The sequence below is a fragment of the Polypterus senegalus genome, chromosome 9 (genome assembly GCF_016835505.1).
Source record: "Polypterus senegalus isolate Bchr_013 chromosome 9, ASM1683550v1, whole genome shotgun sequence".
In the NCBI taxonomy this organism is placed as follows: domain Eukaryota; kingdom Metazoa; phylum Chordata; class Cladistia; order Polypteriformes; family Polypteridae; genus Polypterus; species Polypterus senegalus.
In genome coordinates this window covers 34,864,058-34,880,312 of record NC_053162.1, presented here as the reverse complement: position 1 = coordinate 34,880,312, position 16,255 = coordinate 34,864,058, and the positions used below count along the sequence as shown (strand labels likewise).

General features: G+C 39.9%; 1 protein-coding gene across 10 annotated transcripts in view; it reads right to left on the bottom strand.

The window, feature by feature from the left end:
- Positions 1-15,730, bottom strand: part of chd9 (chromodomain helicase DNA binding protein 9) — a 277,289-nt gene extending 261,559 nt beyond the window's left edge. For 6 of the 10 annotated variants that reach the window (XM_039762892.1, XM_039762896.1, XM_039762901.1 and 3 more), the window contains exon 1: positions 15,558-15,727. The gene's annotated coding sequence lies outside the window, so the exon portion shown is untranslated. Of the gene's footprint in view, positions 1-15,557 lie in introns of all 10 variants that reach the window. The other 4 variants (XM_039762897.1, XM_039762903.1, XM_039762900.1 and 1 more) reach the window with 3 other exon arrangements.
- Between the last annotated feature and the right edge of the window lie 525 nt (positions 15,731-16,255).

Here is a 16,255-nt window from a genome sequence, read left to right as displayed (position 1 = left end):
GAAATATTTCAACTAAAATAAATGTTCAGCATATGGTGCCATACATAAGCAGTTAGCCAGTCTGATTTCCTGTATAACTGTACATTTTAAAAGTAAATGTTACATACAACAAAACTGTGACATTTATTTATTAAAGTCACACCCCTTTGGACTTAACAGTTAGGGACAGTAAACCAAAACTCAAACAATTAACTTCAAATCCTAAAATTACACAAAAGATAAATAACTAAATAAATAAAATCATCACCATGCAATAAGTTTTGAAATGTATTAAAATTTCACCATCAGGCCGGTCATGCAGAAAAATGTTATTCTGAAATATTTTGATCAAATATTTCCTGCACACTGTGTTCTTGGTAATATGTTGTATTACTATTCACTTAAATGCAATGAGAAAATCTAAGAATGTGAAAGTGCTCTGCAGCCCACTACTTCCTAGATTAGATCCCCAGATTAGGACCCAAGTGCAGCTATGCAATGGATGACATCTCAGCACCACACTAGTTCAGATGGAATGAAACAGTGTGAGGTTTTTTATGGTGGCCGGAGTGCCAATTCTGCCACCAACCCTTAGGTTTTTCCCTGCAGGCTGGATGCAGATTAACGTCATACCCAGGACAAAGCAATTGCAGGTTAAGGGACTTGCTCCGGGGCCCAACAGAGTAGAGTCGCTTTGGGTGTTACGGGATTTGAACTGGCCACCTTCCAATTACCAATGCAGATCCCTACCTCAGAGCTACCACTCCGTCCTACACACCCGAGAACTTTGTAAAATTCCTGCACAAAACATCACCAGAAATAACGGAAACCAAGCTTTTCCTGTACAGTAGTTGCTGATCAGTTTTCACAATGCTGTCGAGGAATGTTAGCGCCTTCATCAGTAATACAGTAAAATACTTCAGCTCAATAACATTGTAGATATTCAACAATGCACTGCTTCTTTCAGGTTCTGTCACAACACTGGAGTGGATTTAGTTCTGAGTAGGAATACACACTTTGTTCATCTTTCAACTGATAATTCAAAGTCCAGTTTACAGACTACAAATCAGCATTTAACAGTTTTGTACCAGCAAAACTGACCATCACGCTCCTCAAGTTAGGACTTAGAATCACACTCTGCCATTGGATTATTGATTTCCTAGGCAACCTCCTTGTTCGCCTCTGACAATGTGGCCACACACAGCTCCATTATTAAATTTGCTGCTGATGCCACTATCATAAGCTTGATCACCAACAATGAAGAGACAACTTACAGAATGATGTTTACCTGCTGAAAAACTGGTACCAGGACATCAATATCACCCTTAATACCAGCAAAAACAAGGAGGTAGATCACACATCTATATAGTAGGGGATACCATTGAGAAAGTGAGCAGCTTTACAACTCTTGGTGTGACAATCAATGATGAACTGAAAAACGCAGAGCATATTTCAGCTTTTGTGAAGAAGGATCACTAACACCTCTACCTCCTAAAACACCTGAGGGAAGCTCAGATTTCACCATCTGTTCCAGTGAACTTGTACAAGTACAGAGTGGCCTCCATCCTTCCTGGCTATGTCACATCCTGGTATGACATCTGCTTGGTCAAGATCATTAAGCACTTCAGTAGGTGGCGAAGGCAGCAGAGAATATTACTGGCAACCAGCTGCTTTCTGTTCACAACATATAAAACACTCGCTGAATAAAAAAGGCCAACAATATTATTAAATACCTTAGCCTTCCTGCAGCGGCTTTTCTCACTCCCTTTTTTTCTGGAACACAGGACCATTAAAACTCATACCAGTCAATTCTTGGCAGATTCTATCTACAAGTCATAAGGTTACTGAACAGCCAATCATAATAATAAATACTGCAGCATAAACACTTTGTATACATACACCTGCCTTGTACCCTGTGCTTGCAGGAAGAGGCTACTGCTCCACTGTGACCCTGCTCAGGTTTCAGCAGTTTCAGGAGATGGATGGCTGTCCAATGCCATGTATAATTTTGTTTGTATGTGTGTGTGTTTGTTGATATTTTATTACAGTCACTGTCCTAAGAATATATACAAGTAAGAATTAAATTGTGCTATGGGCACTATGTGCTGTTGACAGATGATAAAAACTTAACTGTCTTTGACTGATAAGTTACTGTCATTTAAAACAGAAGCCCTTATTAAGTAAAAAGAAAATACTGTAATAAAATGTTTTCTGGAAAATTACTTGAGCAATATTCATGTAAGAGTTTGCTCCAATATTAAAAGAAAATGTGCTATAAACTGACACTTCATATTGCTGAGAAGTGCCCTACATGTTTTTGTTTAGGAACAGCAGAAAAACAATGTGCTTGGAAGTCCATCACATGTGCAGCCTGTTAAGTGTCAGGGTGACACCCAAGAGCAGCTGTTCTGACAACAAAGATATTCCATGTACAATAAGGGAGGCTCAGTTTCACAGTTCTGAAACAAATTAAATCTATCAATGAACGCATTTGCAGGATATGAGTGCAGCATGGCATGGGCCTAGTTAAAGGTGCTGGGGGTACTAACCTTGTTAGAGTTACGTGTATACCAGGAAAAACAAGCCAAAAGCGTGAAATTTTTATGAGCAACAGAAATATCAACACAAATGTCAGCACAATCACAGTTGGAAAGGTTCATCTACTATTCACTGCTGTACAGGTGCAGATTACTATATGTGCTTTGTGTGATATGTTTTGAAACAGTCATCAATATAGTACACAGGCACTGCAGACTTCAAAAGAAGTTTTTTTGTAATATTATTTTTGTTGCATGTGCACAAGAAAACAGTCAGTGCCTGACCCGCATGATTGACACCGCCCATTGTGTTATTGTAACCTACCTCTGCAAAAGACATAGTGACTTTCACATTTCCATTGACATGTACATTAACAGTTGCTGCATTGTGAACAGTGCTTAGGAAGCAGATATTGTTCTTGTCCTCCACTTGATTTCCTCATTTTGTCTTTTTGCCATACAGCTACTGAACCTAGCTGTATCACGGCGGTTATAATAATAACTCTTTGCATTTGGATAGCACTTTTCTCACTACTCATAGCGCTCAGCAATTACAAGTTAAGGGCCTTGCTCAAGGGCCAAACAGAGCAGAGTCCCTATTGGCATTTACGGAATTCGAACCGGCAACCATCCGATTGCCAGTGCAGATCCCTAGCCTCAAAGCCACCACTCTATCGTACAGTGCCGTATGCATCAGTTTTCCTTTGAAGTACAACCTCAAACAGTTCAGGAGGGGCATTGAAACTGTCCATTGTTATACAGTAACCTTGGCAAGCAAAGGGACCGCCAGTGACAGCACAGATAATGTAATGATGTCGTATTATCTGCACTTGCTGTTGCACTTGATTCCTCTACCAGTTTAAAGTATCAAGATCCTGTGGCACCCTGACATTGCTTGGTATAGTATGTAAAACTTGATACCAAATCATGCCCATTTGGATGTGATGTACTATATCTATGACAGCCTTCCCTTGTAATCCATGAGACTTTTGTCTATACTTATGACATACACTGGGAACATACACTTTCTGCACATTTTTGAGGATCGCCTGACACACATCTCACAGTTTGCACAGTATTGGTGCAGGATGATTGGTTTTGTCATAGTCACTAGCAAAAAGGAAGGGTTTACATAATAAGTGAAAAATGACATTCAATCACAACATTGCTATCACAACTATGCATCTCTGCATGTCAGGAGCCAAATGTTGAGTAGGAGGGACATTGTCAAGAAAGAGGGGCAATGTCAAGTAGGGGGACAAACTTGAAGGATAGGATGAAGTTTTCAAAACAAACATTTGTCACACATGAAGGTTGTCAAAATAAACATTTGTTATGAATACTCTGAAGGCTTTAAAAGGTTATGCTACATATAATCGGGAAAACAGACAATTTAAATATACAATTAATTGACAGGATAACCTGAAAGAATAGATAAGCCATGCTCCCACAACACAGACTTAGACCAAGAACAGCCAACTTTAGATCCACACCAAGATCTTTAATTCCACACCACTCCAGACTGAAAATTACAAAGTCCAGCTTAGATATTTCTAATTAAATTGGACAATAAAGTTAAGTCTAGCGGATAAAGTTTGCACCTATCGAACCTATCTTGTGAAATTAGATAAATCCCCTTCTCTCTGGTTTGGGATCTGCAGTGTCTCTGACTGAAAGGTCCTACAACAGATAGTGCACAGAGCAGAAAAGATCATTGGGACCTCTCTACCCATCATTAAAGATATTTTTTCAAGAGTTGTACTTGCAAAGCCTATGGCATTGTGAAGGATCGCTCCCACCTTTCCCACATTCTTTTTGTCCTGCTTCAATCCGGCAGAAGGTATCGTAGTATTCAAACCACTTCTACTAGGTTTTGCAACAGCTTCTACCTCATGAATGTCTGGACTCCCACTCAACATTGCCCCTCATGCTCGATATTCAGCTCCTGGCTACAGTAATACCCTTCTCCTGAAAATGGGTGTCTGCAACAAAAGGTTTGAGGACTAGCACCATCTCTGGACTACACATTAATCTGCCTTATCAGGAAGACTGAAAAACACCCACATGTTGTCTGCAGCAACAGGCTGCTAGCAGCTACAACAAGTAAACAGTTTACTGTAACTTTTCAAACATTGCACAGCACAGCGGTTTGTTTCAATAACTATTTTCTCCAACAGACTACCATCAAAAAAGTGTACACAGTCCAGACAATCATGATCAACACACATCTTTAGACTGGGGTAAGCCATAAATGGGCAGTGAGAAGGTGCAGGACTGTTAGCTGCAGTATGAAGCCAATGCTACACATGAACATCACTGAAATTTGGCAAGTCGGAATCTACCAAACAGGTGACAATTTTACAGTCCGTGTCAACATCTGATGATCAATTCATATCGTTATCACTATCGCTCGATTCAAGCAATGGTGCAGTTTAAGTTTGTTCTAAAACAGGCTTTACAACTGTTTATGGTTCAAGGCACTGCCCCACTCATGAATACTGATCAATTAAGAAAGCGGCAGAATGCATAGAAATATTCATGATTTTTTGCAGCATGATGTTATTTCATCCACTAAATGGATACTGTTCCAAGAGTAATTCAAGGTTAACACTGTAAATCGGATCGTTACACATCACCCCATGTCTGACTCAGACTTAGCCATATTTATACATAATTTCAAGCACGAGTCACGGTCAGGTTAACGTCAAGGTGGATAATGGCCACAGTATTTATTTTGTTATCACGAACACACACATACACTTCAATATCATGTGGACACAGGGACTGTCACGCAGCTTCCTAGCAAGGCTGTCAGCTTATAGGTCTGGCTGAAAAATTCTGCGTGTGTAATACCAATATTATATGCAAGTCTTCAAGTCAGTTGTGAATGTAAGCTTATTGGCAATGGCATGATGGTTTTCAGCTTTTGAATCTTGACCATGCTTGCAGATGGAATGTGGTATCCTGACTTAAAATAATAATCTACCAAAAGCCTAAGCTGACAGGTCATACTCTACCACTGCAAACACCTGTGTCATTTCCTCTGACCACAGGTCATCACAGCTTTTCGTTTCTACTGTTACTGATCCAGTAGTTTGCTGCAGTATGACCTTGTAAATGAAACACTTGTTTTTTGTGTGGTAATGCACTGTGCTGCCTTTGTATTTCAGCACAATTTTATATAGTTTCGAACAAACTTCACCAAACTTTTACTCAAAGGGCTCTCATACCAAGCTATGTTTAATGTGCTTCACTTTCACCTAGGCTTTCATCCTGCTTCCAGACTAAGCATTCTGATGTGTACCTTAAATACTGTCTTCCAAGGTCTACAGTATGTAAATTAACAAATAATCTTTATCATGCACTGTAATAAAGCCAGGTAATTTCACAACTCAAATTCAAATTAATTGTATTATTAGCAAGATTATGTGGTTTAAACGCTGCAAGTATGTTATTCAAATAATGGTTAATCGTTAACATTCTTAGATCTGAACTTTGACTAGGCCATTCTGAAGCTCAACGTTTCTTTGTCTTTAAACATTTTAATGTAGATTTACTTGACTGTTTTGGATCATAGTCTTGATTCATGTGTGCTTCAGCAAAAATGTATGTATGGGTGAACTGGCATCTTGCTCAAGAATGTTACAATACAGAGTAGAATTTATTGTTCCCTCAACAATTATAAGTTATGAAGTTCCTGAGACAGTAGTGTGCCCTCAAACCCTGACACTAAAAGTGCCATGCTTCACTATTTAAGAGGTCCTTACTGTGGAATGTAGTTTATTTTTTTACTCTAGATACAACAGGGCCATAGCACCCAAAAATTTCTACTTCTGAATCAATTCAACTAGCTTATATACAAAGATACAAACCAGATGAAAAAAAAAAAGTTTACTTTCTTTCCTTTCAGACTCGCTTCTGTTTATTAATACAACCTGCAAAAAGATCTGCTCAAGTGCATAATGCAAAAAATGTAATAATGCAGAAAATCAGAAAATACAATTTTTAAGGAACAGTAAATGATTACGATAGCCATTCCTAAATAATCCAGAAGAAACTGTTCTGCTGTACATTTTGCCACAAAACCAAACAGTTTTCAATGCAGATTTCAAAGCCTCAAAGAACTGTAAAAATTATAACCATTTTAAAAGTCATCAAAAGGGAATACTACACCAACACAACACATCATAAACTTTACTGAGAGGTCTCTGGGTATCGGGTGTCATTAAGCTGCAATTTTTTCATGATCTTTCAAAAAATATCTGTACACATACTATATTTGTGTGTGCAGACGTGCATGGGTTCTTTTATCATCTCTTCACATAACAACTATGCACTTCTTAAGATAAGCAGCACAAATAAGAAGGACAGAAATTAAGTAAATGAAGTTCACGCCTCTTAGTACATCTGAGAGAATAAGGTTGATTGGTTTTGTGTACTCTCACAGGCAGAACAAAGGATAAAGAGGGTGATGTGATTAGCTCAATGTTTTGGGATTAAAGACACTTGAATTAGTATGCAGTAGCCACATTAGCTGTTAAAGACAGGCAATAGAATACACTTTAAAATATTTGATATCTTTTGCCCTCTGTGTACCTTCAGCGCCATTCCTCTGTATCTGTGTGTGTCTGAATCTCTTTCAGAGCACTCTTTCTGTCAAGCGCATTCCCATAAAGTCTGTTTCAAGGTGTTTTATTCACTTCCTGTCCATTTTAAACTTTCCAACTTTGAAGGCAACTCTCAGTACACCTCCTAAAACTTTTATTCTGCCTTGTGTGTTTCATACTCATACTTCCTTTTTTGATCACATCACCAAAGCTAAACTGACCAATCACACCAATGCCAAACTGACTGACCAGATTGTTCTGAGGGACCAGACACATATACAAACCTTGGGGTTTAATTACCTAAGCAGACTGTCAGCAGGTAAGTTAAGATTTAATTTAGGAACTCAATTACCAGAGACACTGATTACTATGGTGGGAGTAAATCGTTACTATAGCAAGTTTATCAAGTGGCCAAAATTGTTTTTGAAGTGAGAATTTAAGAAAATCACTAAATGGCCTGCCCAGGTTAGCAGGTTAAAACAACTCCAAAGTTCTGTACTGATATGATTACAACTTTAATTTGTAAATATCGGGTGCAGTTGATTTTTCAACTACATGAAGAGATGCTCATGTTCTTGGAAAAAAATAAATTAATTAAAAAAAAATGAATTAATGAAAACATCTAAAGAACAAAGTCTTAGCACATGAAAAAGCAAAATAAAAAAGTCACAGTTTGTTTTTTTCTGCGCATGAGTGTGATTTTTACAACTAACTATTGAACTTATATAAAGCTATAGACATGGATCCTTTGCACTTTCTAGTAACACACTTGTCCTTGATTGTTCAGGCACCTTTTAAGCATGTGACCTGGTGTCAGAATAAGGGTCACTATTCCTCTTGCTGTCATAAAAAGTGTTCAAAATACACTGGTGTCAGGTTTAGGCACCTGACTGTAACGACTTCTGTCCAATATACCAAAAAATGTAGGGGGAAAGCGGCAAACCTGATTGAACCCAGAAAATGGCCAATAACCTGGCTGACCATATATAACATCATCATACAGGTATTTGATTTATGCAAGCTGATGAAAAAATGCTATGGAATATCATCAGTGCAGTATGGTGATAATGTCTGGTCACATGTGGATGCTCACAACTAAAAGGACAAGTCTCACTCACAAATAATAATCGAGGTACTCATGCTAATTGACAACTGAAAGGAACATTTAACTGCTATGTGATTAATTCTCACCATCATCATGTCCTCTCTCACCACATCCATAAACCTTCTTATAGGCCTTCCTCGTTTTCTTTTACCTGGCACCTCCATCCTTACATCCTTTTCCCAATATACCCAGCATCTCTCCTCTGCACATGTCCAAACCAACAAAATCTTACCTCTCTGACTTTGTCTCCCAATCGTCCAACTTGAGCTGTCCCTCTAAACTAACCCACCAATAATAAATAAGAAGAAAAATGAATGAAAAAAAAAAATCACCATATGAGGGACAATTTAAAGATTTTCAGTGTTGCGCTCAATTAAACATAGTACAAAACTGGAAGATTTTTAGCTACTTCTGTATCCCTGACTACATAATTTATATTAAAATTTTCTCCTTAGAACTTTATTTGTCCCCATGGGAAATTTGGCTTTTTACAGATGCTCTTGAAAAAAATACATATAAATAAATAAATAAATAAATAGTTCAACACATAAACTTTGGTCAGAGTGCAAATCAGAATGACTAAGCAAGAAAATTAAAAAGAAAGAAAAGTTCTGATGTGGCTGTCACAGTCACAGTGAGGCCTCATGCAGATGCATTGCTGCTGGTTATAAAGGAGCCCCTGTAGCATTACTTAACACACTTCTGCTGAATAATTTGCTGGCTGAAGTCCCTCAGTGTTAGTGTGTCAGAAAGAAGATGGGCAGCATTTTTCATAATAACACTAAGTTTTGTTTGTTCTTTTCTCTCTGAATGTTGCACTGTAGGTCTCACACATGTAATGAACCATAAAGTGACCAAAATGTAAATTGGGTGTGTACATTGGAGAAACTATACAGCTTGTAAACAGCCCAGCAAAAACATATTACACTAACAACATATAGTACCTAACAGAAGACACCATAACATAGATACATGTGGACCACAGCAATCACACCAATTCAGCTGAAGTGTAGAAAAATGAAAATAATTTTTCTGTGTCTGCAATCTATAAATAACTTTGGATAAACTGAATAATTACATCTGAAAGTTTAAAAAATTAAAACAGCTTAGTTTTACAAACAGGTTTAGGCTTAAACCACTATGTACTTAACCAAAGCACAGGCAAGATACATAATGAAGTGTCACTAGGGCCCTTACCTCTGGATCTAAAAGGTCAGAGATAAAATGAGCATAGCATCTTTAGGAAATGAAGCTTCGTACCAAAAGTTCACAAGATTTGGCAACGTCATTGAATTTTATGGACTGAAGACTATAACTTCAGCCATGTTTATGTTATTTGTGCCAGTAAGCATTACAATAAGGAAACTGCTTGACCAAGTACATTTTCAACAAAGCTTGTTCAAAGCTTAAAATATCTTCCACTCTGAACTTTTTTCTGCCAAAATGCATTTCCAAGCTGATTTGACCCATAGAATATGCAGCTATCGCAGAGGATTCTCCACAGATAACATTGCCACTACTGTCAGGACTTGTCTTTACTTTAGGACAAGCTCATGGCATTAAAGTATTTCTTCTTAATGGTTGGATGTTAAATGTCTCACAACCACATGCATTCCCACACTTTTACTAACTGACAAAACTATAGTGTACGATCCATTGTTTATTAAAAATAAATTAAAACAGCAAATATTTTACACAAACCATATCCATGACATAAACATTTCAGCTAGAGGATGCTGGAGTTGTATGCTGAAGTGCCCTCAAAGGCAATTCTGAAGCAAAGCTTTCTTCATAGTGGGGTGTTGAGAATGGAAGAGCCTATGCAAGTACACACTAACAATAAAGCTAGAATTTCCTACTACAAATAGAGTCAAGAATGCTAAAACTGGAGGAGGATCTCTTATGACATTACTGCTAATATTCTCCAAGTTGAATAAACAGATAATGGCACCTACTGTAGGTAAAAAAAAAAAAACTCCCCCATATGCTACCAAATTCAAATGATATACAATATGTACACACACACACAAACAGTACTATGCCATCTAATATAAAGAAGAGGTTCACAGCTTAAGTCAAAATGTTACAAATATTGTCTTGGATCCATCTAAATCATCCGAGTCCTCTCTAAATGTTATAGCAAATATATACTGCATAAAGCAAACCAAGTGTCATCCCAAAAAATGCCATGCTACTTCTGCTTTGGGCCTGTCAAACTGCAGATGCCTAAATAATATTAGTGGAGAAGATATAAATTCATTTTTGTCAAGCTACTAATTATTTTAATATATTTAAAAAATAGTTCAAAACAGACCACATCATTAGGAATTACTACTTAAAAAATGTGTTTTAAGATTTTTCAGGCGAGGACAACAGAAGATGATTAGCACATGCAAGTACTCAATACATGTGACAATACTGACCCTATAAACCTATTTACTAACAACAGGCAAAGCATGGTTCTCATGGAATGACCGCAACCAAAATACAGAAACAGGAAAACTCCTACAGATGAACAATCTTTGATGACTGACTCCAAGATTCTTTATGAAACTTTCCAATTGAGAGAGATCACCCACACAAATAGCATTTTGCTTAATGGGAATGAATGATCAAACAAAATCTCTTTAGGTCATTGAAAGTGAATATAAACTCATCAATGAAAACAAGTTTCTGGTACACAAAACATTCCCCTAAGAGAAGAATCAAAGAAAGATACCTTTCTGTTTGCTACTGTCTGTGTCCATGGAATAAATTATTTTGTTTTTTAAGATGCTGGCTCAAAGACTCAGCAAGGAGGATAAAATTTGAACCTGAAAACAAATAACTTTCACTGCAAAAAAGTTGGTTAGAGACAAAGACAGTTGTCCCTCAATAAAACCAAACTGTAAAATAGATTCCTATTTTCTCTATAAGGACAGTTTTCCAATACATAGTTCGCTATCTAGAGCTAAATGGGCCTTGCCTAAGTGAAGCCAAGTCCTTGTCACTGATGTCAAATCATCTCAATGAATGTACTTTAGATTCTTAACAGAGATGACACTGTCATCAGAGAAAACAGGACACGGAAACTGGACTCTGCCTCTTGAACTGTGAAGTACTGATGTAACCAAAAAAAAAATGATCTTTGCTTTGTTTACTGTGGATAATTAAAAAAAATACTACTCTGCTTAAAGGAATACTCCACCCAAAAAGTACAGTGCATCCAGAAAGTATTCACAGCGCATCACTTTTTCCACATTTTGTTATGTTACAGCCTTATTCCAAAATGGATTAAATTCATTTTTGTCCTCAGAATTCTACACACAACACCCCATAATGACAACGTGAAAAGAGTTTACTTGAGGTTTTTGCAAATTTATTAAAAATAAAACAACTGAGAAATCACAAGTACATAAGTATTCACAGCCTTTGCTCAATACTTTGTCGATGAACCTTTGGCAGCATTCCAGCCTTAAGTCTTTTTGAATATGATGCCACAAGTTTGGCACACCTATCCTTGGCCAGTTTCGCCCATTCCTCTTTGCAGCACCTCTCAAGCTCCATCAGGTTGGATGGGAAGCATCGGTGCACAGCCATTTTAAGATCTCTCCAGAGATGTTCACTCAGATTCAAGTCTGGGCCACTCAAGGACATTCACAGAGTTGTCCTGAAGCCACTCCTTTGATATCTTGGCTGTGTGCTTGGGGTCGTTGTCCTGCTGAAAGATGAAACGTTGCCCCAGTCTCAGGTCAAGAGCGCTCTGCAGCAGGTTTTCTTTCAGGATGTCTCTGTACATTGCTGTAGTCATCTTTCCCTTTATCCTGACCAGTCTCCCAGTTCCTGCCGCTGAAAAACATCCCCACAGCATGATGCTGCCACCACCATGATTCACTGTAGGGATGGTATTGGCCTGGTGATGAGCGGTGCCTGGTTTCCTCCAAACGTGACGTCTGGCATCCACACCAAAGAGTTCGATCTTTGTCTCATCAGACCAGAGAATTTTATTTGAGAAACTCCAGGCGGGCTGCCATGTGTCTTTTACTAAGGAGTGGCTTCCGTCTGGCTACTTTACCATACAGGCATGATAGGTGGATTGCTGCAGAGATGGTTGTCCTTCTGGAAGATTCTCCTCTCTCCACAGAGGACCTCTGGAGCTCTGACAGAGTGACCATCGGGTTCTTGGTCACCTCCCTGACTAAGGCCCTTCTCCCCCGATGGCTCAGTTTAGATGGCCGGACAGCTCTAGGAAGAGCCCTGGTGGTTTCGAACTTCTTCCACTTACGGATGATGGAGGCCACTGTGGTCATTGGGACCTTCAAAGCAGCAGAAATTTTTCTGTAACCTTACCCAGATTTGTGCCTCGAGACAATCCTGTCTCGGAGGTCTACAGACAATTCCTTTGACTTCATGCTTGGTTTGTGTTCTGACATGAACTGTCAACTGTGGGACCTTCTATAGACAGGTGTGTGCCTTTCCAAATCATGTCCAATCAACTGAATTTACCACAGGTGGACTCCAATTAAGCTGCAGAAACATCTCAAGGATGATCAGGAGAAACAGGATGCACCTGAGCTCAATTTTGAGTTTCATGGCAAAGGCTGTGAATACTTACATGTACATGTGCTTTCTCAATTTTTTTTATTTTTAATAAATTTGCAAAAATCTCAAGTAAACTTTTTTCACGTTGTCATTATGGGGTGTTTTGTGTTGAATTCTGAGGAAACAGGAATTTAATCCATTTTGGAATAAGGCTGTAACATGACAAAATGTGGAAAAAGTGATGCTCTGTGAATACTTTCCGGATGCACTGTATATCTTTCATTTGTTAGTTATCATATGTAGTATGTGTTGGTGGATGAGAAAAAGTTTTAATCTCACGTTTTCTTGGAGAAAACAAAAAGATTCAAATTGAACAGGAACTACAGTGGCCAATCGTGGACAACAACAAATGATGTTAAAAACAACCATGGAAAAAAGAAAAGTGTCACATAATCCACAAGTCTGTTATCCATTCATATTATACGAAACTTGCATGCATTTTTGCTCAAAATACTACTAATACTTACTTCAGGAAAACTCAGCGAAAAAGATAAACAGGAAAGGCAAATTCCCATAACAATTGTGTATTTGAATTGGAGATCTGCCCCAACCTCTTATTCACTAGTTAATGTTGTGTTCCATGTACCTCAGAAGTCAGATGTCAGAGCTGGGAAAGACATCACACCTGTGGACAGCATTCCAGTTAAATATTTGGAAAAACAATATGAATGCCTCCAAGAAAACCTTTGTTCTGCTTGCTTTTGCAGAATACTGACAACTACTGAACAACGCATTAAATGGTATTTTGTGCATCCAAACACCGTAGCAACAAGTAAACATGCAGGTTGGATAGTACTGTATGTACGACTGATTTAATGAAACACAAATTGACAGAAATGCTAATAAATACTACAGTTTTCACTAAAGTGTGCAGTGTACATCAGCATTTTAAACTGACGTCATAATCTGAAGTCAGACAAACTCGGTCTTGACAGACCAGACAGGAGTTTCAGAGAGAAGGAAACCATACTTGTGGAGGTATTCCGGTTGAAAATTCCAATTAGGAACTCAGAAACTCTGACTTCCCAATTCAAATGAAATGCAACATATGAATCCTGTCTTCAATTCAAACACAGTATTACAAGAATGTGCCTTTCTTGTTTGCATGTATTTTGTATGTTCTGCAGAATATAAATGGTAAACAGATATGTGAAATACATGACACAAGTTACATCAGAATTTTTTTTCTTTTTCCCATGGATGTTTTCACATAGTTTGTAGTTGTCCACAGTTGGTCACCATTGGGTTCTGTTCAATTTGTACCACGAAAACATGAGATTAAAAAGTTGTCTCGGCCACCACTACAAAGTACACATGGGGTAAGTAATACGGAAAGAAAAATAACTAATTACATTTATGCAGTGCTTTTCTTACTGCTCAATGCAATTTACAAAGAGAGTAGGAAGACATTTCAACCACTACTAATGTGGAACACCAACCTGAATGATGCAATGGCAGCCATTTTTGCGTCAAGCTCACCACACATTAGGTATTATGTGGTGACAGGGTGTGGGGATGATTAGGAAGCCAGAATGGAGGAGGCTTTGATGGGCAATTCTAGCGATGCTAGGAAACACCCCACTCTTTTCAAAAGATGCCCAGGGATTTTTGATGACCATAGAGAATCAGAATTTGAATTTAACACTTCATCTGAAGGACAACACCAATTTTTCCAGCACAATGACCCTTTCAATGCACTGGGGCATTGGGATCCAAACAGAGACCTCAGGGCAAGTGTCCCCTGCTGCACCAACAAACACCTCTTCCAGCAACAACCCAAGCCTTTCCTAGATGGTCTCCCATCCAGGTACTACTGGCTGAGTCCAAACACTCTTAAGATGGACCATCATAATTTTTGGTACTCTTTTAATGAATAGTGAAACACTCCTCTCACTTAAGTGAAGTGAAGGGATAAATGTCCCTGCAATCTCTCTAGTGACATCAAGCATAGAAATGACTACAATCCCAGTGACAGCTGACTCTTTGACTGCAACAAACATCAAGCTTGAGGTAGATGACCTTCTCATTGCCCATTTCAAACGGTGTCATCCATTAAGACCTATTACTTTACTAAACCAGGAAACCCCCTTGCCAGGCAAAATATTTATAGAAGAACTTAGCTCTTTAGTATCAATTCTAGTAACACCCCCAACACTCAAATCCTGACCCCCGCAAAATCCCAAAACTCACCATAGCCCAGAGAACCCCTGGCATGCTACACTCACAGCGATTTATGGGGGTGTGCAAACACTGTAATGACCATACAGACCAGCAGCTCCCCAACTATCGAGCATTTCAAATTGCTGCTCTGGACCACACGTTCGATGCCCACTCCTCAAGATGCTGACCACTGACGTGCAGGTGCGCAATCACGGCGCAGATCCGCGTGGCTCTGAGAGAGAGAGCACTAACGTGCGCGCACACACGCACGCAGGGACGCAAATAGACACACACATACATGTATCTGTATATATGCACGTGTTCCCCCGACCGCGCGACGTGTCCTCTTGTTCAGGTTGGGGAGAAAGGGGGAGGGGCGAGGTCACTGGAGGAGAGGGGCCCGGTGTCTCCCACACCGCCTGTCTCATTCTGTGTCCTCGCCGTGATGCATTTCTCTTGCTACGTCATGCCGCAAGTCAGCTCCTTTCCGCCAGGGAGAGTGTTAAACGCCGCGACACTGAGGCCCGGGGACCCGGACAGCCCTCCCGCTCGGCCCCGGCACGACATGGCGTTTCGACCTGCACTTACCGGCTCGCCCAGTGGCGTCGCGACGCTCTCAGCGAGCAGTCCGTCAGTCCAGAGTAACGCTTGCTCTCGAACTCCCAAGTTGATTTTTTTTTCCTCTCCCTTGTTTTTTTAATCAGTGCCGTCGCTGCCGGCGACCTCCGCTAACGTGACGATCCGCCTTATTTGCATATCAGTTATTTGCCTCCTGATTGGACGGGAGGGCGGTTCCTAGCTTTTTTTTTGGGAGGGGGGGCGCACCTGCGTCTCCCGCTCCTAGAGGACAGGTGAGGTCCCCCGTGCGGGGCCACCGTTTGACTGGAGGTGCTTTCGTGTGTACCGAGGCAGCCAGACTGCACAAAAACTGTGCGGCGCGGGGCAAACAGCACGGGGTGGAGATGTGCAAGATGGCCTCGGCAAAGCTGAAGCCAATCGGTTGAGCTCTTACACTCTGCCTGTCGGATACGTGCGCATCCTAAAGCGCGGGCGCCCTCCAGCGTCGGGCAGCAGCATGGATTCTGCAGCCGAACTTGGTTTGGCCTGGGAGCGCGCAACCGCCCCCTTTCCTCTCCTCTCCGCCGCCCCTTCCTCCGTCCCTCTCCGCCCTGCGAAGTGTGATCCGTCGCGACAGTGACTGTGAGGGTGGGGCCAGCGGCTGAATTACTTTAGAACGGGAACATGAAAATACCACATGACTTTAGATATTGAACTTGACTTTATTA